The 25,762-nt window shown below is 44.3% G+C and overlaps 1 protein-coding gene across 2 annotated transcripts in view; it reads left to right on the forward strand.

Annotated features, from left to right (window-relative positions):
• The first annotated feature begins 11,138 nt into the window (after positions 1–11,138).
• The window catches only part of ogdhl (oxoglutarate dehydrogenase L), a 135,660-nt gene continuing 121,036 nt past the window's right edge, over positions 11,139–25,762 (forward strand). The window contains exon 1 of one of the 2 annotated variants that reach the window (XM_072491567.1): positions 11,139–11,157. The gene's annotated coding sequence lies outside the window, so the exon portion shown is untranslated. Of the gene's footprint in view, positions 11,158–19,906; positions 19,976–25,762 lie in introns of those variants that run through there. The other variant, XM_072491563.1, reaches the window with a different exon arrangement.

Raw genomic sequence — 25,762 nt, forward strand, 5'->3', positions numbered from 1 at the left:
ATTCAGAATGTCCAATTCACCGAACAAGCACGTCTTTTGGGACATGTGGGAGGAAACCGGAGCACCCGGAGGAAACCCATGCAGACACGGGGAGGACGTGCAGACTACGCACAGACAGTGAGCCAAGCCAGGAATCGAACCTGGGACCCTGGTGCTGTGAAGCAACAGTGCTAACCACTGTGTTACCGTGCCGCCCATGAACAACTACCAAACAAATCGGGAAAAATGGTATAGCGGTCTTGCAATGAGCCAAGATCGCCGTTTGAAAATGATGGGATTACAACCCTTGTGGTGTGCAAATAGAATGAGTTGTACATTGGCGTTAAAATTAATCTAGTTCAAAGATAAGCGGCAGTCCTATTGAACAGGCACTGCAACATGTTTTCGCCATGCTGAGCCAACAAAACATATGCCTTTGTTCTTGTTCCGTTGGCTAGTTAGCATCCAAGTGGGGGAGTGTCAACATTACTGGCCCAGCTCACACCTGCAATAATAGCATTTGCAGATTGAACAACAGTTAATGAGCGCTGCTGGTTTCCAGTTTGAAGAGCCTTGCTCATGAGCTGTCCATCATTGCAAGCTCTTCCCTGTCACAGGCAGAGCCCCTGTGGAATCCCACACTGCTTGACTGCCTCATGACTGACACTCCCCTGAAGGGAATAGAAGCTTTCAAGTCAGGAGTACACAGGCAGTGTAAAAGCTGCTTTGAATTTATTTCAGCAGTTTCCTGCATCAGAGCAGAGTCTGCAATGTTTTACATTTTCTATATCGAAATGGCAATAACTGGCGGTCTGTATGTCTGTGATTTCTACACTACTGTTGCATCTGATATCATTCGACACACATTTGCTGTTGCATTTTGGTCTCAATACAAAGCAGTCTTTAAAAAGAGGAAGTAAGCTGGTTATTTAATCCTGGGTTCTTCGTTACCCAGAGCCCAAAGCTTACAAGCAAATTTTGATCCTCGCTGTTGCCCTATCAACATAGTCTCAACATAGTACAGACAGTGCAGAAGGAGGCCATTCGGCCCATCGAGTCTGCACCGACCCACTTAAGCCCTCACTTCCACCCAATCCCCGTAACCCAATAACCCCTCCTAACCTTTTTGGACACTAAGGGCAATTTATCATGGCCAATCCACCTAACCTGCACGTCTTTGGACTGTGGGAGGAAACCGGAGCACCCGGAGGAAACCCACGCAGACACGGGGAGAACGTGTAGACTCTGCACAGACAGTGACCTAGCAGGGAATTGAACCTGGGACCCTGGCGCTGTGAAGCCACAGTGCTATCCACTTGTGCTATCGTGCTATCAATGCAGGGCCAAATTTTTATTGATCGGGACCGCAGTTGCTGAAGAATAATTAGACTCTGTGGTTTTAAAAGGATGAATTCACAACAGGAAATACATTCATGCCTGTAACACACCTGTTACCAACGGTTGGGGGATATACGCCTGGAGGTTTGGTCACAGTTTGTAAATATTATCACAATTAACTTGTAAAAGTTAGCTGTAATTGCAGAACCATACCCAGCAAGAATCGTGATTACAAGAGGGGAAGAATACAAAGAGAAATATAAATTTGAGCTCTCAGACCCTCTCGTTACATTCATCGTGGAATTGCTCTCTTATTGAACACAACACTTCTTGGACCACTGATTTAAAGATTTATATATATAGATAAACTTTACGTTTGTTCAATGTTGATTATTTATACTGACCTTCAACAATGGAATTACATAAAGCCAGAATGCTGTAGATGGACAATTGTCAGAATTAGTTCTCCAAAACTATTTTATAGGACTGTTTTTTAAAAAAACATTTAAAGTACCCAGTTTTTGTCTCCAATTAACGGGCAATTTAACGTGGCCAATTCACCTATCCTGCACATCTTTGGGTTGTGGGGTGAGGCCCATGCACACACGGGGGGGAATGTGCAAACTGCACACGGACAATGACTCGGCGCAGTGAGGCAGCAGTGCTAACCGATCCGCCACCGTGTCGCCTGTATAGGACTATTAGTAAGGGCAAGTGAACATAACAATAGGAGCAGGAGAAACCCATTGAGCTCCTCGAGCCTGCTCCGCCATCATTCACTAAGATTTTGGCTAATCTGATTGTGACCTTAGCTCCACTACCCTGCCTGTCCCTAGATTCTCCTTGTACATCAAAAATCTGTCGAACTCAACTGTGAATATATTCAATGGCCCTCCACTGCCTTGTGGGTAGAAAATTTCAAAGATTAACTACCTTCTGAGAGAAGAAATTCCTCTTCATTTTCATCCTAAGTGAGAGACGCTTTGCTCTGAAAATGTAGACCAGAGTGCTAGATCCCCCGCAATGGGGAACATCCTCTCGTCATCTACCCTGCCAAGACCCCTCAGAAACGTATACGCTTCAATAAGATCACCACTCAGTCTTCTAAGCTCCAAAGTACAGGCCCAACCTGCTCAATGTTCACTCATAAAAAATCAGCAGTGATAATAATTCTGAATCAGTCCGTATCCAAATGCAACCAAACCTGGACAACATTCAGATCTGGCCTGATAAGTGGCAAGCAGCATTCATGCCTCACAAGTGCCAGGCAATGATCATCCCGACAAGAGAAAATCCAACCATCTCCTCAATGGTATCAGCATTGCTGAATCCCCCACTATCAACATTCTGGGGATTACCATTATACAATCATAGAATCATGTACCGACCTCTGAAGGAGCATCCTACCTAGGTCCAATCCCCGTAAACCCACCTAGGGGCAATTTAGAATAGCCAATCCACCTAACCTGCACATCATTGGACTGTGGGAGGAAACCGGAGCACCTGATTGACCAGAAACTGAAAAGAACTCGCCATATAAATACTGTGGCTACAAGAGCAGGTCAGAGGCAGGGGATTCTGCAGAGAGTAATTCACCTCCTGACTCCTCAAGCCTGTCCACCATCTACAAATCAGGAGCGGGATAGAAAATGCCATTCATAGAATCATAGAATTTACAGTGCAGAAGGAGGCCATTCGACCCATCGAGTCTGCACCGGCTCTTTGAAAGAGCACCCTACCCAAGCCCACACCTCCACCCTAACCCCATAACCCAGTAACCCTACCCAACACTAAGGGCAATTTTGGACACTAAGGGCAATTTAGCATGGCCAATCCACCTAACCTGCACATCTTTGGACTGTGGGAGCTGGGACCCGGGAGCTGTGAAGCAATTGTGCTAACCACTATGCTGCCCTGCTAAATTGCCCTTAGTATTCGCCACCTTCAACCTTAAATATCCACTCCGGGGGCGGCACGCGGCGCAGTGGTTAGCATTGGGACCCGGGTTCGAATCCCGGCTCTGGGTCACTGTCCCTGTGGAGTTTGTACATTCTCCCCGTGTCTGCATGGGTTTCACCCCCACAACCCAAAGATGTGCAGGTTAGGACACTAAATTGGCCATTAATTGGAAAAAAATAATTGGGTACTCTAAATTAAAACAAAAACATCCACTCCCTCCACCACCGACACGCAGTGGCAGCAGTGTGCACCATCTACAAGATGCACTGCAACACCGCACCAAGGTTCCTTTGAAAGCACCTTTCAACCTACAGCCTCTAACTCCTCAAGAGACCAGGGCAGTAGATGCACGGGAACACCACCACCTGCAAGTTCCCCTCCAACAATCAGATTGGCCTACAGCTCTCGAGGGTGGGTCCTCCTCCTGATGGACGGTTGGATGTCTGACCCTCAGCTTGTTAAGGCTGCCTGCATATTGTCACTGAGGGCGGGCGGCCTTTTCTAAAGTCAGTCAGTTTGCGACCGACTCTATTTCTGGGGGCAGTAATTCAGCCCCATTCATTGGGAATGGGCAACAAAGCTCGGCCTCGGCAGTAACATTCGTTTTCAATGACGGAAGAAGTAAACAGTAGCCTGAGAGATGAGAAAATCACATCAACCCATCATTCCAGCAGTGGCTGTCTCTACTATTAACAGCCCTGAATGAGTGTTTACATAAAATGTGGTGCCTCGGAGGCCTGGCTACAGTTTTAGTAAGTGCATTACTATCTTTTATTATTATTATGATTTTACATAATGAAAAGTGAATTGTAGTTTTGACTTTAATGAATGTAATGTGTGCAACCCGATAATCCTATAGATGCATTAGACTGTGTCTATGAATAGCATGAAAGCTCTCCTGAATTAGATTGAGTGCAGATTATAGACAGTGCAATAACTGGAAGCCACTTGAAGGATTGATTTACCCTTAATATTTACAGAACTGATCTTAGAATCATAGAATTTACAGTGCAGAAGGGGCCATTCGGCCCATCGAGTCTGCACCGGCTCTTGGAAAGAGCATCCTACCCAAGCCCACACCTCCACCCTATAACCCCTTCTAAGGGCAATTTATCACGGCCAATCCACCTAACCTGCACAGCTTTGGACTGTGGGAGGAAACCGGAGCACCCGGAGGAAACCCACGCACACACGGGGAGGATGTGCAGACTCCGCACTGACAGTGACCCAAGCCGGGAATCGAACCTGGGACTCTGGCGCTGTGAGGCAGCAGTGCGAACCACTTTTTTGTTGACATATGATTAAAAATTATTCTTTTACGGGATGAGGGTGTCACTGGCGAGACCAGTATTTATTGCCTATCTCTAATTGCCCTCGGGAAGGTGATGGTGAGTTGCCTTCTTGAACCGTTGCTGTCCATGTGGTGTAGGCACACCCACAGTGCTCTTAGGGGGGGGGGGGGGGGGGGGGTTCCAGGACTCTTTTTTGCGGTACTGTTTTTTTTTTCCCCTCCATTCAGTCCAAGTCAGCAAATTCAATTTATTTCTTCCCCGCTCTTTTCCCATTCTGCTGGATTAACTGTGGGAGGAAACCGGAGCACCCGGAGGAAACCCACGCACACACGCGGTTGTGGTACATGCCGAAGCTGAAATCGTGCCGCCGGAGTTAGTCACAGGGCTTGATTTTTTAATGTTTTCCCCTTGCAGGAAATCAGGGCCGAGGTGGGGAAAACGGAGTTGACGAGTGAATACCAGCCCAAATCCTGCTGTATTCCGAGGGTATCAACTAACAGCTGAGCAGATGAAGAGGATCCCTATTTAAATATGGAGAGCGGTATTCACTTGTGTCACCAGAAGCCAGTCTGCAATTTTAGCTGGTTATCTAAGCAGTGATGTCTTCCTCATGAGGTCAAACATGTCAGGGGTCAAACTGTAGGTCAGACAAGGCAGCAGGCACTATTAAAGATTGATTTTGTGTTTCCCTGTGGGCCAGGAGGAGCAGGAATGGGTTCTGGGGACCAATGCCAGGGGTAGAATGAACAGAGCCAAAGTTCAAATCTGTAATGTGCTTCTGTGATGCTTAAACCCAATCGGTTCTATGACCACAGTGAGTTCTGTTCTGCAAAATCTAATTTCTATTTTAACTCAGTACCTGTCCAAGCACAGGGGTTATAAGGTGTAGAGGGGACATGCGGAAGAACGTCTTCATGCAGAGGGTAATGGGAGTTTGGAATTCGCTGCCCGAGTTGGTGGTGGAGGCAGAGACCCTAAACTGTTTCAAGAGGTACCTGGATCTGCACCTTAAGTGCTGTAAGCGACAGGGCTAGCGACCGGGTGCAGAAAGTTGGGATTAGAAAGGGCACATGGGTACTCGGGCTGGCAGGACAAGATGGGCTGAATGTTCTCTTTCTGTGCTGTAACTTTTCTATGGTGCTATGGTTCTGACACCTAGAAATTCTGTAGGTATGTGTTGTAACCCGCACAGGGCTTATGTAGTAGGAATGATTAACTCCCTCTTGGATCTTGCAGTGTATGAGCTCCTCCGATAAGGGATTAGGGGACCTCTAACAATGTCTGGCTATGTATAAATAGAGTCAGCCAGTAAGCCATCGACTGGAAAAGATCCGTGGGAGCTATTGGAACTGTGTATAATAGTAATTACAAATAAAATAGTTTCCGTTCCTACAAAACGTGGTGTGGACTCTTCCTGGCCTTACAAAAGTACGGCAGGCCCACTTAATGTAGCAAGGGAATATTTATTTCACGTTTCCAATTGTTATTTTATGTCTCCGAATAGAAGAGCCTCAATAAGCAGAATGATGTTGCGTTTGTGTGCCAATTAAGAACAGTCTTGGTGCCTACCTCTGCAGGTTGCAATATTTAATTGTGTTATGATTGTGCGCTTGAGTTTGACATGACATATTAGGAGATTGCTACTGCGAAAGGCCATTGATGATATGAATGTGCGCCGAGCACCAGAGGAGAAATTCAGAGTGAGTCACGGTTTAAAAGTGCAAGCTTCATTGAAAGGGTTTGGCAAACTTTTTTTCTCTGCAAATGCATGACACAATGACTTTAATTGCATTGAAACACATCATTGCACCAGTGACATGTGACAGCACAACGACAGAAATAAAAAGGAGAATTATTTTGTCTCTTGTTGCTTCTGAAACAGAAAATACTTCCTCATTTCTTTTCAGGAAAGGTTGCATCTGTTAGAAGAATCTAAAGGCATGGCTGGAATGTTTCACGCAATTCGTTAAAGCTACTCATAATTCTAGGGCCATCCTGGAGTGCAAAGATAAGTTGTGGCTTCTTTTCCAGCTGCAAACCATCTTCTCAAACCTCTCCGCCTCTTCTCCTCCAACAATAAATCTGAGGACTCATTGACTTCTTTGACACTGAGATCAAGACCATTCTGGCCCTGCCGCTCCCTTTCTTCTGCTAGCCCACCGGGTTGGGCTTCCTCTACACTTTGCTCAAGCCCTAGACCTGAACTAGTTTCATTCCTCTCTATCCTCCTGTGCTGTCGCAGCTCACCTTGTCCATAAGCCCCATCTCCTGCTCCCACGACCTTATTCCCACTAAACAACTGGCCACCCAACCTTTCAATCCTGGTCGCCGTTATTTTTTTCCAATTAAGGCACAATTCGGCATGGCCAATCCACCTACCCTGTACATCTTTGGGTTGTGGGGGTGAGACCCACACAGACACGGGGAGAATGTGCAAACTCCACACGGACAGTGACCTTGGGCCGTGATCGAACACGGGTCCTCGGCGCCGTGAGGCAGCAGTGCTAACCACTGCGCCACCGTGCCGCCCCTGTCTGGTAGCAGATATTGTTGATGGTTTTTTCTCTTATCAGACTGCACATCCAGTCCAGGATCAGCAGAAATTTCCACCAATCGAATATTGGGGAGAATGAAGCGAATTGTCCCCTCTCTCGGCTACAGTCTTTGTTCCTAGGCTCCATCTGCATTCATCCAATTCTGGACCTTGACCATCCTCGATTTGAAGTCCTCCGCCATTGGCGGCTGTACCCGCAGCTGCCTGCACTCTAAACTCTGGAACTCTGCGGGTTTTCCTATACGATGCTCCTTCAATTCTACCTCTTGGAGCAAACCTTTGACCTTTGCCGTAATATTGTCTTATGCGATTCCGTATCTGACTTCGCTTTGTCGCACTCTTGTGTGGTGCCTTATCGGGTTAAACATTCTTTATCATTTTGGTCTGTCCGTGCTGATGTTGAGGAATTTCTGACAGCAAAATGCACCGTGATCGGCACCTTCACAAATCCTGATTTAGTCTCTCTGAAAAAAACTATGAGTTCCTCGGTTCCGATTCTAAAACGAACCTCTTTGACCGAGCATTTGGTCGCCTGCCCCGACAAGTCCTTTGACCAATTTTTTTTTCTCAGGTTGTCCTCCTGTGAAGCATGTTGGGAAGTTTAACTGCATTAAAGTCGCTACATAAATGCAAGTTGTTGCTGGATCTCATTTGAATGGCGCAATAGCCTGGCCATTGGCAACATGGGTTACAAAATGGCAGTTCCTTGGCTCAGACGAGTTAATGCGATGCATTAATCCCAATTACTAAGTGGGCTGGGATCTCAAATGATTGAAGTTTTATTAAGTGACTTCTGTATTGCCTTCAATGAACCAAGAAAGGCGCAGTGACCGAAATGTGAAGTAATAACTCATTTTCTATTGAGTAGTTTACACGCAGGTGGTTTCAGCTGTGTTTTGTTTTGGTTTAAACTTCATTAAAATATATCCAATTTCAATTTATAGTTTCAGCCAAATGTTAATTGAGCTCCAAATATTTTGCTAAGTCCATTGGCAACACATCAAAGGTTTAATGAAACCGGGGCTTGCTATATACTGTGCAACCTGCTAAAGCATCAGATGATAAGTTATGTAATTATAATGACAACATTACGTTTCCTGACTTTAAGGTAATTCACCGGTGATTTGGATGCTATTGGCTGAATGTAATTTACTCAAGTAATTTTATCCATCTTAGCTTATCTGATTGGCCAACAGGAATTAATATAGTATTTCAGAACATTGGTTATTTAAATATCAAAGAACCAAAACGCTATGTTTTGAAAGGGTATATAAATGTCACTGCCACACATGTATTGTGAATATATTTAAATTCATGGCTACATTCTCCTAATTTTTTTCCTATCATTGGTTCATAGGAAACAGTTTTGACCCTGACCCCCAGCCCCCCCCCCCCGAATTAAACAGCTCTGTGTCTGTTATAAGACATAGATTAATAAGGTATACGGATTTGTCGATGAGATAGAAAATTGGTGCATTGCAAAGGTTCACCAATATTACAGGGAAGATTTTCGACTTAGCATCCAGGTGTTACGATTGGGCAAAGAGGGGGGGCGAACGGCTCCCCTCTTTTGCCTCTCCTCATTTGATTGTCACGGCCTTTTTTGTTTTGGAAAGGATATTTGAGCCTTTACCCTCCAGAGTTTAGAAGAATGAGAGGGGGCGTGACAGGGTGGATACCAGAAGGGTGTTTCCTCTTGTGGGAGAGACTAGGACCAGGAGACACAGTTTAAGAGTAAGCGATGTACCGTTTAAGACAGATGTGAGGAGAAGTTTTCCCTCTCAAATGGCCGTTAGCCTGCGGAATTCTCTTCTGCAGGAAGCATTGGAGACTGTGGGTTATTGAAGTTATTCAAGGCAGAGTTAGACAGATTTCTGATAGATAAGGGAGTCGAGAGTTATGTGGGGCAGACGGCAAGCTGGCATTTGTGGCGATATACATCACTGTAAGTACACAAAGGGTTAATGTACATACACTACACCTAGCTAGACACTAGAGGGAACACCAGAGACATGATACACAAACAGTCAACCAATAGGTCAGTAAGATAGGACATGACACCAATGGGCAGTCACGATACACATAGAGGTGACACTACCACAAGAGGGCATTACACCAACCCATATAAAAGGACACATCACACATGCTCAATCTCTTTCCAGTGGAGGCACTCAGTGAGTACAGACACAGGGTTGATTGAAACACATCACACCCACCACGTGGATTGTAGCAGACTGGTTAGTCAGTCTGAGTAGCTGTAGCAGGATTAACAGGAGAGTCGAATCCAAGTAGGAGAATCGTTAACAGTAATAAATGTGTTAAAGCTATCTCCAAGTCTGAACCTTCCTTTGTCAGAGTGCACATCAAGTAAGCAGCTTATGCTACGTCAAGAGCATAACAAACCAGCATTGAGACCACGGGCAGGTCAGCCTCGATCCTGCAAAGCCAACTTGAAGGGCTGAAGGGCCAACTCCTAAATCCTATGGCCGGGATTCTCCGTCCCACCAGACCCGTTTTCGGGTGCAGCGCGCTCCCACCGCCAGCGGGATCCTCCATCCCGGCAGTCGGCTAATGGGGTGTCCCATTGTGGCCACCCCCAATCTGTCGGGAAACCTGCGGCCGTGAGTGCGCTGCCGGCAAAGCGGAGAATCCCACCGACGGAGAATCCCACCGACGGAGAATCTCACCGACGGAGAATCCAGCCCCTTGTTCCTGTGATATACTTGACAATTTAATGAATGCTTAACTCTTTATATGCTATGATCATAAAAGGACCAATAGGCCAGGTTTCCTTGAATTTAATTCTCTCTCACACTCATTCCCCCCTCTCTCTCTCTCTCACGCACTCTCTCTCTCACTCATTCCCCCTCTCTCTCACACACACACTCTCTCTCACGCTCATTCTCTCTCTCTCACACACTCTCTCTCACGCTCATTCTCTCTCTCTCACACACTGATTCCCTCTCTCTCTCACACACTCTCTCTCTCACACACTCTCTCTCACACACGCACTCTCTCTCACACTCATTCCCTCTCTCTCTTTCTCACATGCACTCTCTCACACTCATTCCATCTCTCTCTCACACTCTCACACTCATTCCCTCTCTCTTTCTCTCACACACTCTCTCTCACATTCATCCCCCCTCTCACATTCATCCCCCCTCTCTCTCACACACGCACTCTCTCTCACACTCATTCCCTCTCTCTCTCACACACACACTCTCACATTCATTCCCTCTCTCTCTCTCTCACGCTCTCTCTCACATTCATTCCCTCTCTCTCTCTCTCACACGCACTCTCTCTCACACTCATTCCCTCTCTCACTCTCTCTCACACGCACTCTCTCTCACACTCATTCCCTCTCTCTCTCTCTCTCACACGCACTCTCTCTCACACTCATTCCCTCTCTCTCTCTCTCTCACACGCACTCTCTCTCACACTCATTCCCTCTCTCACTCTCTCTCACACGCGCTCTCTCTCAAACTCTTTCACACACAGTTCTCCTCTCCTTCTCGTTGTGAGGCAGCTTGTTCTGTGTAAATCATTGGACTGAGTTAGCGTGTGGTTCTTTCAGGGTTCTGTAGCCGTGAGAAGCATCATGATATGACACAGCAGGGAAAAAGCTGCAAGTTGGAAGTAGGATGAGAAGGTGATCATGCGTAAGGGAGCGACTCCAGTCTGCAATCTGAAAGTAATTTGCAGACAGGAGTGAGGCCTTCCAATTGTGGGCTGGTTAACGCAGATTGTTACCGTGATGTCACGGCTTAAACACCCGAGTAATTTTCGCGGTTGGGTTTAATTAATCTTTTATCGAGCGATTCCTTGTGCTAACAATGGAGAAGATGACAGCATCTAAATGTAATGAGGGAAAGTAACACGTGGGCAACGGCCTCTTGTGTTTCCTACGTCTGCAAGGAGGGTAGAAACAGTTCAGAGGAGTACATTCAGAAAGTTTCAGATCTAATTGAGATACAACCGAAGATATCAAACTACAATCGAGAAAGGAAAGAAACACAATTGTAACAACAACTGCTGGTTTGGATTTATTGATTCTGATGTTTATTTAAAATATAGCAAAGAACGACATAGATTAAGGGATTAAACTGGTGGCCAGAGCTCTTAAAGCACTGAACTAAAATGTAAACAAGAGATTTTTCTTTCTCGCTGTAGAATAATCGTGGGACTTCCCCAATTAGATTGCAGACTTTTTAAACACACTCTGAAGTATCAACTTCACATGTATATTAGATTGAATGTCTATCTCCTTTATTATTGAATCTACAAAGCAAGCCTTTTAGGGCTTGATAATGGAGACCTACGGCTAATGGAGACCGAAAGCTATGTAACCCAAGTACTAATTTAACATGACTGGACTATTATAATTTCATAAATCTCATTCAGTCAATCTTCCGCAGTTTCCACTACAATACTAATTGGAGCTCTCTGACTGCTGTTTAGTGGATATAAGTGAAGAACTGCATTAGCTGAGGCACTGGGGGATCATCTGTTCAACAATATTATTTTCCTTGCTGAACAGAGGACAGCTACTACTTTTAACACACCATCCCGATTGTCTGGTGCCGATTACTCCACTGAGAATGCACTAGTTCTGAATTTCACTGTCTTTCACCAGAAGACCAGATATTTTGGGAAAGATTCACAAAGGGATAAGATTGTACAAAGCGTAACTGCATGATTTGATAGGCTGAATGGTCTTTTATTGCTCCATACTTTGTTATAATCATTAGGTATTTGGGCTAAATTACTGCTGGCTATTTATTGTTGATTTTGGCTGATTGGATACTGGCTGAGTAAGTGTGGACCTGGAGGGGAGAGTTATGGACTGAGGATCATGTATAAATCCAGCCCGGGGATTGCAGTGCGGCCTGAGTCAGTGCGGACCTGGGTGAGACAGGCAGGAGCTGGGGAGACACCGTGCGGGAATCTCCGCGCCGATCGGAGAATGAGCGGCAAACCCGAAATCCGGTCCGACGCCGCTCCCACAATTCTCCAGTGCCCTGAGAATCGCCACAAATCGCTTGCACGCAGTCTATGCGCTGTGGGTCAGGGGCCATTGACAGAGGACCCCGCGGCGATTCTCGAACGTAAACTGGCCGAGTTCCCGATGGCATGGTTCTAACCACATTTTGCCGGTGGGAACGGCCAGTGGCGGCTGCGGAGTCAGTCTGCGGGCGCCCTGGTGGGAGGCAGGGGGATCCTTCATCTGGTGGGGGTGGGGGGCTCACAGATGGCCAGGCTATCGATTAGGGGCCACCGATCCGCGGGTGCGTGCAATCTCGGGGGGGGCCTATCTTTCTGGTGCCGATCCGCGGTGTGGGTCCGCCACGTCACGCGGGGCGACTGATACAGGCCGCTGCCGTGTGCATGCGCAGACCCCCGACCGGAAGTGCAGGGCCCCGTATCGGCAGCCGGAGCTGCGAGGAGCACTCCGGGGCCCTGCAAGCCCCCTTCAGCCCCCTTTCCTGAAGAAAGTCCAGAGTGATTCACCAGCGTTTTGACGCTGGCGTGGGGACATAGCCCCATTATCGGAGAATCCCACCCATCATTTCACAATCTCACCATTTCAGCTATTGCGAGGCAGCAGTGGGGACAAAATACCAAATGTAATGTCATAGGAAACTAGTAAGTTGATTTGGCTCAGATGTGTGTGGAAAACGAACATCTAAAATAAGGGAAAGTTCGGACCAATATAATAAGGAATCAAAAGTGCGATAAAGTTAGCGTAACGGAAGTAAAGTTAAGGCATGGCTGGGCAGTTGAGTCGAGTGGAATGTGTGTCCTGTAATATGTGGGAAGTCATGGATGATACCAGTGTCCTTGATGAGCACCCATGCAGGAGGTTGCACCAACTGCAGAAACTTGAGCAGTGGGTTCCGGAGCTCGAGCAGCGACTGGAGTTACTGTGGTGCTTCCGCGAGGCTGGGAAGTATGTGGATAGCACGTTCAGTGAGATGGTCACACCACAGCTTAAGGATCTGGAGGCAGAGAGGGTGACCAGAAGGCAGCGTAAGAAAACTAGTCAAGTGAAAAAATGAAAATGAAAAATGAAAATCGCTTATTCTCACAAGTAGGCTTCAAATGAAGTTACTGTGAAAAGCTCCTAGTTGCCACATTCCGGCGCCTGTTCAGGGAGGCTGGTACGGGAATTGAACCGTGCTGCTGGCCTGCCTTGGTCTGCTTTCAAAGCCAGCTATTTAGCCCTGTGCTAAACAGCCCCTGGTGCAGGAGGTACAAGTGGTGCAGGAGTCCCCTGGGGTCCCGCTCAGAAATTGTTTTTTGGTGTTGGAAGCTAGTAACGGTGTTGGTTCCTCAGAGGAGTGCAGTCAGAGCAAGGTTTGTGGCACCACCAGTGGCTCGACTGCACAGGAGGAGGGGAAGAAGAAGAGAAGAACAATAGTGATAAGGTAACAGATGAATATTTCCATGACCGTAGGTGTGACTCCAGGATGGTGCGTTGCCTCCCTGGTGCCAGGGTCAAAGATGTCACAGATCGGCTGCAGGGCATTATTCTGGGGGAGGGAGAACAGCCAAAGATTGTGGTCCACATTGGTACGAATGTCTTAGGTAGGAAGAGGGGAAGGGTTATACATCATAATTTAGGTAGCTAGATAGAACATTAGCGAGCACGATCTCTGGATTACTCCCAACACTACTTGCAAGCGGGTACAGAAATAGGAGAATAAGGTAGATGTATGCGTGGCTGGAAAGATAGTGTAGGAGAGAGTGCTTTCGATTCCTGGAACGCTAAGATTGGCTCTGGGGAGAAGGATCCTCTACATGCCGGGCAGGTTGCATTTGAACAGAGCTGGGATTAAGTTTCTTGTGGGGAGTTTTGCTCGTGCTGTTAGGAGAGTTTAAACTAACTCAACAGGGGTGTGAGAACCAAGAGCAAATATTAGAGAGGAATACCAGGCTGCACAAAATACTAGGAGAGACAAAAAGCACCAGTATAGAGAATAGTAAGTTAATAGGTGAAGTCAGAGTAAGGGAGAAAGTAATGACGTCTAGATCGCGGTTACTGTGCATGTTTGTGAATGCACAGAGTATAGCAAATAAGATTAGGGAGTTACAGGCACAGATTGTGTTGTGGAACCATAATGTTGCAGTGACAACAGAGACCGGGCTCAAGGGAGAGCGGAATGGGTGTTCAGGAAATATAGGAGAGGAAGGAGGTGCAATATTGGTCAAGGAGAGCATAACCGTGCTGGAGAAAGAGGATGTTCCAAAGGTTCAAGGACAGAAACAATTTGGCTGGAGCTAACTAACAAAAAGGTGCAATTACATTGCGAGATGTAGTCTAGAGACCGCCAACTAGTGAGAAGCATGTAGGAGAACAAATCTGTAGGGAAATTACAGATAGCTTCAAAATTGAGTAGTTATAATAGGGGATTTTAATTACTCAAATGTAGACTAGGCCAGTGGCAGGGTAAAGGGTAGAGAGGGGCAAAGGTTCTCAGATTGTGTTCAGGAAAGATTTCTAGAGCAGCATGTGTCCAGTCCAATAAGAAAGGATGCACTGTTGGACCTAGTTCTTGGAGATTAGGTGGGCCAAGTATTTAGGAGACAGTGACCATTGTATCGTATCATTTACGAAAATGAAAGAGAAGGACTATGGGCAGCCCAGAATAAAAATAATTAACTGGGGGGAGGGGGAGCAGCCTTCAACGGGGCAAGAATGGAGCTGGGCCGGTTAGACTGGAGCAAAAAGTGGGCAGGAAAAACTGTAGCTGAACAACAGGCCAAAACAGAAATGGTCCAGACTCAATGAAGGTATAATTTCCTCAAAAGGGAAATGTAAGGTAAACAAACCCAGAACTCCCTGGGTGAAAAATGAGACAGAAATTAAGATAAGGATGAAAAAATTGTGCTTATGACAGATGTCAGGTAGAAAATACAATTGAGAACCAAGAAGAATACAGAAGGTACAGAGGGAATGTGAAATAGTTCATTAGAGAAGCAAAGGGGGATTGTGGGAAATGATTGGCAGTCAACATAAAGGAGAATCCCAAAGTCTTTGATAAGCATATAAATAGTAAAAGTGTGGTAAAAGAAGGAGTAGGTCTGCTTAGGGACCAAAAAGGGAATTAACACATGGAAATTTTGGGCGTGACTGAGGGATTAAATTAATACTGTCCATCCATTTTTCCCAAGGAGGTAGATGCTACCGAGGCCATGGAAACAGATGAGGAAACTCTGTCCCTAGAAGAGTTCAAAATTAATAAGGAGAAAGTGTTGAATACTGTTGGTGCTGAAAGTTGACAAGGCACCAGGACCAGATGAGATGCATTCAAGGATATTGAAGGAAGCGAGAATGGAAATTGCAGGGGGCGCTGTCCGTAATCTTCCAGTTTTTTCTAGACTCGCAGGAGGTGCCTGAGGACTGGATAATTGTTACGCCCTTGTTCAAAAACATTTGTAATGATAGCCCCAGCAACTACAGACCCGTCAGTTTAACATTAGCGGCAGACAAGCATCTAGAAACAATTATTTGGGATGGAATTAGTAGTCACATGGAAAATGTGGGTTGATTAGGATGAGCAAGCAGGATTTCTAAAAATGAAATTGTGTTTCATTAGCTTGCTGAAGTGTTTTGAAACGGTAACAGAAAAGGGTGAATGAGGGCAATGCCATTGATGTGGTGTATTTGGACAAGGCATTCTAAAGGCACTTGTGGGAAAAGCTATAGCTCATGGAATAAAAGGGACAATAGCAACGTGGCTTCAAAATTGGCTGGAAAATATGAAGCAAAGTGTAATGGTCAATGGATATTTTTCCAGCTGGAAGGTTTGCCGTGCTGTTCCCCAGGGGTCGGAATTAGGACCCTTGCTTTTCCTGATTTCTATAATATATATCTTGGTGTTCAGGGGACAGTTACAAAGTTTGTGGATGATACAAAACTTGGATTATTGTAAACTGTGAGCAAGACAGTGTAGAACTTCAAAAGGACATAGACAAGTTGGTGTGGACAGATAGGGGACAGATGAAATTCAATGTAGCGATACATTTTGGTAGGAAGAACATGGAGAGACAATGTAAGATAACGGACAAAATTCTTAAAGGGGTGCAGGAGCAGAGGGACCTGGTGTATCTGTGCATAGATCATTGAAGGTGGCAGGATAGGTGGCGAGAGCAGTTAATAACGCATATACGATTCAGGGCTTTCTCAATAGGAGCATAGAATACAAGAGCAGGGAGGCTATGCTGAACTTATGCACGACTCTAGTTAGACCTCAGCTGGAATGTTGGGCACAGTTCTGGGTGCCACACTAGAGGAAGGATATGAACACATTGGGGAGAGTACAGAAGAGGTTTACAAGAATGGTTCCAGCGATGAGAAACTTCAGTGATGAGGATAGGTTGGAGAGGTTGGGTCTGTTCTCCTTGGAGAGAAGGAGGCTGAGAGGAGATTTGATAGAGATGTTCAAAATCATGATGGGGCTGGACAGAGTAAACGGGGAGAAACTGTTCCCGCTCATAAAAGGATCAAGAACGAGAGGGTACAGATTCAAGGTGATTTGCAAAAGAAGCAAATGTGATGTGAGAAAAGACTCTTTCACACAGCGAGTGGTTTGTGACTGGAGTGCGTGGCCTGGAAGTGTGATGGAGGCAGGTTAAACCAAAGCATTTAAGAGGGCAATATCTGATTATCTGAATAGAGACAATGTGTAGGGACTTGGGGGAAAAAAGCAGGGGAATGGCACTAAGTGGCACAGGGGTTGGTTTAGCACAGTGGGCTAAACAGCTGGCTTGTAATGCAGAACAAGATCAACAGCGCAGGTTCAATTCCCGTTCCAGCCTCCCCAAACAGGCGCTGGAATGTGGCGACTGGGGGCTTTTCACTGTAACTTCACTGAAGCCTACTTGTGACAATAAGTGATTAGTCAGGATGCTCATTTGGAGAGCTGGTGCAGACACGATGGGCCGAATGGCAAACTCCTGTGTCCTAACAATTCTGTGATTTCAAAAAGCCCAAATGTAATTGGCTCCCAGGCATTTCTGTGGACTTCTCGCCTCACTTAGAACTCAGAAGAGAAATTTACATTTGACTTTCCGGTTAAGCAAAAATATTTTGGGTGGAGTTCTCCGTCGCCCGATGCCGGAATCAGGAACCGCTATTCGGCGGAGAATGGCTCCTGACATCGAAGTCGCGTCCCTTTTATTCCATGAGCTAGAGCTTTTCTCACAAATCTGTTGTGTGGCATTGTACAAATGCCTTTAGAATGTCTTGTCCAAATACACCACATCAACAGCATTACCCTCATTCACCCTTTTCTGTTACCACTTCAAAACACTCCAGCAAGCTAATTAAACACAATTTCACTTTTAGAAACCAATGCAGGCTCATCCTAATCAATCCAAATTTTTCCATGTGACTACAAATTCCATCCCGCATAATTCTTTCCCGATGCTTGTCTGCCGCTAATGTTAAATTGACGGCAGGCACCGGTTTGACACGGGGTCGCGGTGCTCCGCCCCTCCAAATCAGCATCATTGAGACACGCAACGTGCGCAGTCGGAACCCCGTGGAATGTCTTTAGTGGGCCCACCTGCGATGCTCTGCCTCCGATGGGGCGCGTGTGGTTTCAGCGGTCGTGAGCCGGGCGTGCAGCTGCGGAGAGAGAGAGGGGACGTACTGACCGTGTCCAGCACCGCCACACTCGGCCGAGATCCGTGCCGCTGGTCGGGTGGTTTCTGCCAGGGCTGGGGGGGGGAGTGGTGGAGGTGGCCAGGAAGTGGGCTGTGGGGTCAGGGTTGGCGGGGATGCCGTCCAGTACAGCTGCCGCCATCTTTTCTGGCACGCTCGGTGCGTGTGTGGGGATGTAGGCTCACGCACGGCTGCAGCTTCTCAGCCCTGTGCAGGTCATTCTCCAACCGTTTTCCGCGTGTTCCATGGGCACATGGCACCAGTGCTAACCCCTCACTGGTAGCTGAATCGGTGGGGGTCTCGCACCGATTTTCCCATTGTGAAACACCACAAATCCTCCATTGGCGTCAGAACTTAGCCTCAGGAACGGAAAATCCAGCCCTTTGTTTAGAAATCCTTCGCAATAATTAAGCTTTCAATATAAATGACAGGAATTAATTTCATCAAATCAAGCAGCACATGACGTACGTGGAGGAAGAAAACTCTTACTGGAGATCAGACTTACATATTTTCACCATTAATTGTAAATTTAATCAAGATTCGGGATCTTTCTCATTCAAACGGTTTGACAGCAAAGCGCAAAGTAAGGTCAAAGTGACTTGAAGGGCTGAGGTAAGATTGATCTTCAGTTGATGCAGGTTTTCCTGAACGCTCGCCTGACCAATCAGTAGATGGCAGTTACAAACCTGTGTAACAGCTCGAAGCAATTATCTTATAGGGTAGCCGCTGTAAATAAATTATCAAGCGGAATTGCCAGAATTATTCCTCTCTGGTATCAAACCACCATGATTGACCCTCGCTTCCGTAAGATAGTTTGCCGTGTGTCCTGTAATTTGTATGGTCTAGACACGGTCTCCGAGCGCAGTTTTCTTTTTCAAATTAGCCCCAGCATGCTCAATTTCAAGAGAATTATGGGTACAGTGACACGGGTGACTAGTTACCAACTGCACGACCAAGTCTGTAGAAGCCAAGTATTTCAAATACAACTAGTATAGGTAAAAGATAGCTGTTTAAGCATAAATGTTGAGCCCCAGTTTTAAATACCCATTTATACAGCATAATTCACTTTTACTGAAGTCCGTTGTTCTGGCAAATGCATATTTTCAAGATAATGACACTGTCTTGTGCTAATTGTCAAGGTCAAGGGATTGAATACACAGCACCATTGTTCACAATGCAGATAACAGCTAGGTCAGAAAAGCTGATGTTGCACATTGAAGATGGACGGCTTGCCATCAAATCAAATGTGTTTGAGTCTAACCCAAACCAATTAGGATTATATTGGGGTGTAATTAGACGATTTAAGACAGATATGAAAGTGTATAACTAAAAAGTTTCTCCCGGCCATTTTAGGTTAGGTTAGGTTAGGTTAGGTTGGGGTTTTGTTGTCTTTGTGAGTATTGTCTTTGTAGCTTAAGTTTTGTCTTTCTGTTAGTTTAGTCAGTTTTTGCCTTTGATTCTAGTCTCCATTTTAGTTTATGTCTTTTGGGGGTTGTCAGTCTAACAGTCTGTGTCAGTGATGTTAGTCCACTTTTGACTTTGAGTTTGAGTTTAGCTGAAGATTAGCTTTCTCTCTCTCTTCATGTTTCATTGCCAGACTTTGACCTTTAAAAAGTTACTTTCGAGCTGTCTGCCTAAGCAAAGAAAGATAATGTCTGTAATTCTCTGAAAGCTTCGAATTGTCTACGAATTGCCTTTTAAATGACTTTCAAATTGTAATCAAGCGACTACAAATAAAACAATTCTTTTTGGCACCTGAGGAGTTTACACTGCAAATTTCTGCTGAGTTCCAGTGTTCGCAAAGTGCTACTGATAACCGAATAGCAGAGATAATATAAATTCCTTCAACTATACACAGTCGAATAATACAAGGAATCGAACAACTGAACACAGTCTACAAATAGTACAAATCTTACAACTTGTCGTATTGCGCCAGGACTTGATTCATCAACTAAGTTTCCCCCAAACTTGGCGTAGTTCGACAGGTTAAGATCCCATAAATTATAGTTTCCTATAATTGGCGTAGTCAGGCAGTCGGGGGGGGGGGAGTACTGAGGACGACCTTCGGAGGCCCAGGTGACGACGGAAAGCTTCGAAGATAATCGGAGGAGGTCGGGAACCTTCGGGAAGCTTCGGAGATAATCGGAGGAGGCCCAGAAGACAGCCGGAACCGACGGCTAGACTGGGGTAAGAAATATCTTTTTCACCCATTAAAAGTCTTAAAGCCGCATCAATCAGTACTTCGACCCTTGAAAAGAACATTTTTTATAGACTGTGTTAAATAAATCAAGTGCCAGTCGGTCGGTCAGACTATCAGACGTGACTGGAAGATGAGTCACTGCAGTAACTAAAATAAAACGTCAGTCAGCGATCAAGAAAAGTTATGGCTGATCCTAATCAAAGTGTAGATTCAGAGCCTTTAGCAGACAGAAAATTACTCCCCACTACATCCAAGGGGGGTGCTGGAATACCAGATGTTTCTGTTGAAGATATGTTGGGGGATTGTAGATCTTTCACTCGTAGACATTTTAACCTATGTGAAACCTCAAAAAAAATTGAATCAAAGTATGATATCCCCAGAGGACAGTGGTCCTTCAATAATATCAAGAGAGCATGGGGAAAATGCACACGATTCCACGGTGCAGAATGTGTAAAATGGTCCCTGGTAATTACGGGACAGATACACAGTCAGCAAGAGATCATTGTTAAAAATAAAAGTGATCATCAGCTTCAGTCCACTAAAGACCAACTAAGTGCAGTTCTTGAAGATTTGCAAGATGCAAAATCCAAACTTGAGCATTATGATGAAATTAAAACAGATTTGCAAAATAAAACCTCTGAACTCCAGCAGTTAAATGTTCAAATCGCAGAATTTCAAAATCAAGTTTTTAAAGTGGAGTCAGAATTCCAAAATCAAGTTTTTAAAATGGAGTCAAAATACCAACAGCTGCAATTAAATACTGAACGAAGCAATGATGAGTATAGGTCTACTAAAAGGCAATTAATTACAGTTGTTGAAGAATTGCAAGATGCAAAATCCAAACTTGAAACAGATTTGCAAGATGCAAAATCCAAACTCGAGCATTCTGATGAAATTAAAACAGAATTGCAAGATGCAAAATCCAAACTTGAGCATTATGATGAAATTAAAACAGATTTGCAAGTTGCAAAATCCAAACTTGAGCATTATGATGAAATTAAAACAGAATTGCAAGATGCAAAATCCAAACTTGAAACAGAATTGCAAGTTGCAAAATCCAAACTTGAGCATTATGATGAAATTAAAACAGATTTGCAAGATGCAAAATCCAAACTTGAAACAGATTTGCAAGTTGCAAAATCCAAACTTGAGCATTATGATGAAATTAAAACAGAATTGCAAGATGCAAAATCCAAACTTGAAACTGAACTGCAAGATGCAAAATCCAAACTTGAGCATTCTGATGAAATTAAAACAGATTTACGAGTTGCAAAATCCAAACTTGAGCATCATGATGAAATTAAAACAGATTTGCAAAACAAAACCTCTGAACTCCAGCAGTTATCTTTTCAAATAACAGAATTCCAAAATCAAGTCTTTGAAGTGGAGTCAAAATACCGACAATTGCAATTAAAAACTGAGCGAATTGAACTTGAAAATTGCAAGTTAGTGAAAGAAAGATGTGTTTTAGAAAGAAATATAACCAGCGTGACTGAACATTGTAAATCTTTGACAAACATGCTTTCTGGACAAAAGATTGAACAAACTCAGAAAGCAGTCCAAGCCACCCACCTAGTGGCACAATCGGCAATTGCACAGCCGAGATCAATTGTTAAAAATAAATCATTTTCTCTGTCGGATGAATCAGACGAAGATAGTGTTCCTACAATACAAAATACTAAAGCAATTCGACTAGCCCCTTTAAAACGCAAACGGGTTAGAGTTGGAAGCAAAAAAATAGAAGAAGATGGTGAAACTATCACTAGAAACATATTTGACCACCAATGGGTTCATGAACAAATTGATCCTTCTAAAATTGACGAATGGTCCAAGGGTCTTCCACACCCTAAAAAGGGTGGTAAGACCACATGGGATGGAATTCACAGATTACAAGCCATTTGCAGTCTCCACCCATTTGATGGAGTACAAATTCTGACTATCATGCTAGGTACTCGTATAAGTTCAACCCTTAAAAATGAAGTAGAAGTTGCCCTTGGAGACGATTTGCAAAATTTAGAAGCTGGTTGGCTAACAATCAAGAATTGGCTATTACAATTTCGCCCCCCGAGGACCAATTGGTCTAAGATCACAGCTTGCTTTCAAAAAAAGAATGAAGATATTCAGGATTTTGAGGAAAGATTTTTACGTACTTGGATGGAATATTCAGGGATGACACTCGACAAGGAAAATGACACATGGGATGCAAGCACTTTAAGTCCATTAAAAACGGCTTTTATAGCCGGTGTTAAACCTGGAGTTTCTGCTGCCTTGAATTTGGTTTTACCAGCTTGGGCCACAGCTGGCACATACCGAGACATAGTTGACCGATGCATTCAGATAGATCGTGGTTTGCACAATCAGGCAACTTTTAACACTGCAGCTGCTCAAATGCAGCCTATTGCTCAAATCCAGCCCATGTTACCTGCTGCTCCAGCGGCGGTTGTTGCAGCACCTGCAGGAATATCAGCAGTAACTACAATTTCACCACCAGCGCCAGAGCAAACATGTACCCTTGCTCCATTAAAATCACGTAAGAAAATACCACAATGTCTTTCCTGTGGTAGAGTAGGACACTGGATGGCAAAATGCTATCAAAAACATTGTCTACGAATTGCCTTTTAAATGACTTTCAGATTGTAATCAAGCGACTACAAATAAAACAATTCTTTTTGGCACCTGAGGAGTTTACACTGCAAATTTCTGCTGAGTTCCAGTATTCGCAAAGTGCTACTGATAACCGAATAGCAGAGATAATATAAATTCCTTCAACTATACACAGTCGAATAATACAAGGAATCGAACAACTTAACACAGTCTACAAATAGTACAAATCTTACAACTTGTCGTATTGCGCCAGGACTTGATTCATCAACTAAGTTTCCCCCAAACTTGGCGTAGTTCGACAGGTTAAGATCCCATAAATTTAAGATTCTTTCAAAGTCCCATTTCCAAGTTCTTCAAGGCTGATGTTTTCATTGGGGCTTCATTGCAAATAAGAAGAGAATTAAAGTAACCAAGCAAAGGACAGGAAAAAAAATAGCAATTTGTAAGGCTTCCAATTTGATCTCTTGTTCATTAAAAATGAATGCATATGAAGACACATTGTGTGCATTCAGATATGATGTTGTAATCCAGCAATCAAATTTATCTCTGGTTGACACCACTCTCCCCGTGATGTCAAAATGCAAAAAACTCCATCAACAATTTAATGAATTACCAATCTTGTTAAGATTTACACAATCTCATTTCGGTAACACACGTGCACCAGAAATCTTTTAACTCGGTATTTGAATACCTTTAAAATTATGAAATTTACTACACAGTGTATTATGCATTAAGCTGTGATGGGGATGCTATTTGAAACTTAATGCGAGGTTAAATTTTCAATCACGGAGACTAATGGCGCTATATAAATGCATGTTCCTTAATATGCTACATAAATGTTTTTGAAAATGAGCTAATGTTGCAGATAAATTATTTAAAAATATATTTTTATTCAACATTTTTAAATATATACATACAAAAATACAAAAGAAATAAACAACCTCCAAAAAGCCAACACCCCAAACCCCCCCCCCCCCCCCCCTAGCTTTTGACAGTGACCAGTTCCTTGAAATACATGACCAATGGCTGCCACCTTGTGAAAAACCTCCTAATTGAACCTTTCAACGTGTACTTAATTTTCTCAAGGTGCAAAAAGTCGATGAGATCCGCCAGCCAGGCTGAAGCACTGGGTGGAGAAGCTGATCGCACTCCAGCACAACCCGCCTGCGAGCAATCAGCGTGTCGAAGGCCAAGACATCTGCCCCTGCACCCGTCCTCAGCTTCAGTAGGTTTGACACCCTGAAAATGACATCTAGGGGACCAGGCTCCAATTCCCTTTGTAAAATTGACAACACGGTGCAGAAGAAGGAACCCCAAAGGTTTGCTTGCTCAGGACATGCCCAGAGCATATGTACATGATTGTTATGGGCCAGAGTTTAGAGAACACCAAAGTATATCAGGGAGTTCATCTGACCCACAACGTTTAGTAGATTTTGGTTATGGGGAGCACCAGGGCCCACTTTACAAGTGTGATGCAACAGAGATCTAAAATATTGCTAAATAAAACAATGTTTATTCTATGAATTCAGTTTTATAAACATTTTATAAACACACAGTAAACATCTTATCACCTGCCAACACTGATACCCCCCACAGATATAGTACTCTATAAGTAACCCTTAATCACTTTCCTAACAACATCCATAAGTCAAAGACCCTTTTTAACAAAGACAATAGGTTTGCATTCCTTACAGAAACAGGTATTAGTTTGAAATCATCAAGTCATCTGGAGGCATTCTTTAGCATGCAGAGAGAGACCAAAATACACCTCCTTGGCTTGAACGCAACTCTCCAACTGAAAACTAAACTAAAACTCAGAGTCAAAAACAGCTTCCAGCTGAAAACGAAAGTAAAAAACAGAGCCAGAGCCCAGCTCCACCCACACAATGACATCACTGCAGCCACTTGAGAAGACAAACATTTCTTAAAGTGGCATTCCCATGACATGATTTGCATGTACATTCGCACCTATCCTCTACCCCCTCAAATACTCGACTCATCCTAGCCGTTGTGAAATGTACCCGCTGCACCACCTTCAGTTGTCTGAACCCGAGCCTATTGCAGATAAATCAGCTCAGAAGTGAAAATATTGCATACTCTTCACCAACAGTGTTTGGAATAGTATTTGTGAGCTGATTTTTAAAGTATATTTTCTAATGACTTTCGATGGCAACTATTTTGCAGGTAGAAGCCATTTTAATTCACTCCTCGTGCTTGCTCTCTGTCATTTAGTTTTATGTAATGGCTGGTTTGTAATTCCCACTACATATCAGGTAAATGGTCACATTTCATTAAATAGAAGGTGATTTAGCTATTTGTTGTATTAATGTCCTCACTCTGCAGGATTCATTGTGTTGTTTATTACCTGTGGCAATATTTAGACTGGAATATTCCTTTCTTGCAATTAGGACAGTCATGGGGACAGATTTACAATAAATCAGGAAAAGTCTATGAATATTTGCCATAAGCAAGAATGTGAGTTTGCTGAAATGGTAAACAAGCAGTTTTTTCCTGTAACCTGGCACATTACTCCTCGTCGAGCACATGCCCAATTGCCATTTGAATGTTATTATTGCAATTGAATCGCTTTCAGGTGGCATGTTTCAAATCTTAACAACCCTGTGAGTGTGAAAAAATTTCTCCTCATTTCCCCGCTAGTTATTTCCCCAATCATGTTACATATGCAGCCTCTGCTAAGTGACCTACTTCCCAGAGGTAATAATTTATCCCTACTTACTTTATTACATCCTTCATAGTTTTGTTAGCTTTCCCGTTAAGCTTATCTGCTCCAACGAGAACAACCAATCTCTCCATATGACTGAACTCCCTCATCCTTACTCTGGTAAACTGTGACACCCTTCCAAAGGTGCAGTGTCCAGATTTGTGCATATTGCTGCAGTGGAGACTAAAGCAGACATTGGTTAAGAAATTAGCGTGACTTCTTTGCATTGCAAAGCCAAGCGCCCCATACGCTTTCCAATCGACCGCCTCAGCTTGTCCTGCCCTCTTCACCGATCTGCGTGTGTGCACCCCAGGCATCCCTATTCTTTCACCCTTGCTCAAAATGGTCCCATTTGGATTTGTGCTGCCCCTCCATGGTCTTTCCGCTTCAACTTCACTACCTTCAATTGCATCTGCCATCTGCCTGCCCATTTCACAGGTCTGTCTAT

Source organism: Scyliorhinus torazame, chromosome 28 (genome assembly GCF_047496885.1).
Source record: "Scyliorhinus torazame isolate Kashiwa2021f chromosome 28, sScyTor2.1, whole genome shotgun sequence".
NCBI classification, from domain to species: domain Eukaryota; kingdom Metazoa; phylum Chordata; class Chondrichthyes; order Carcharhiniformes; family Scyliorhinidae; genus Scyliorhinus; species Scyliorhinus torazame.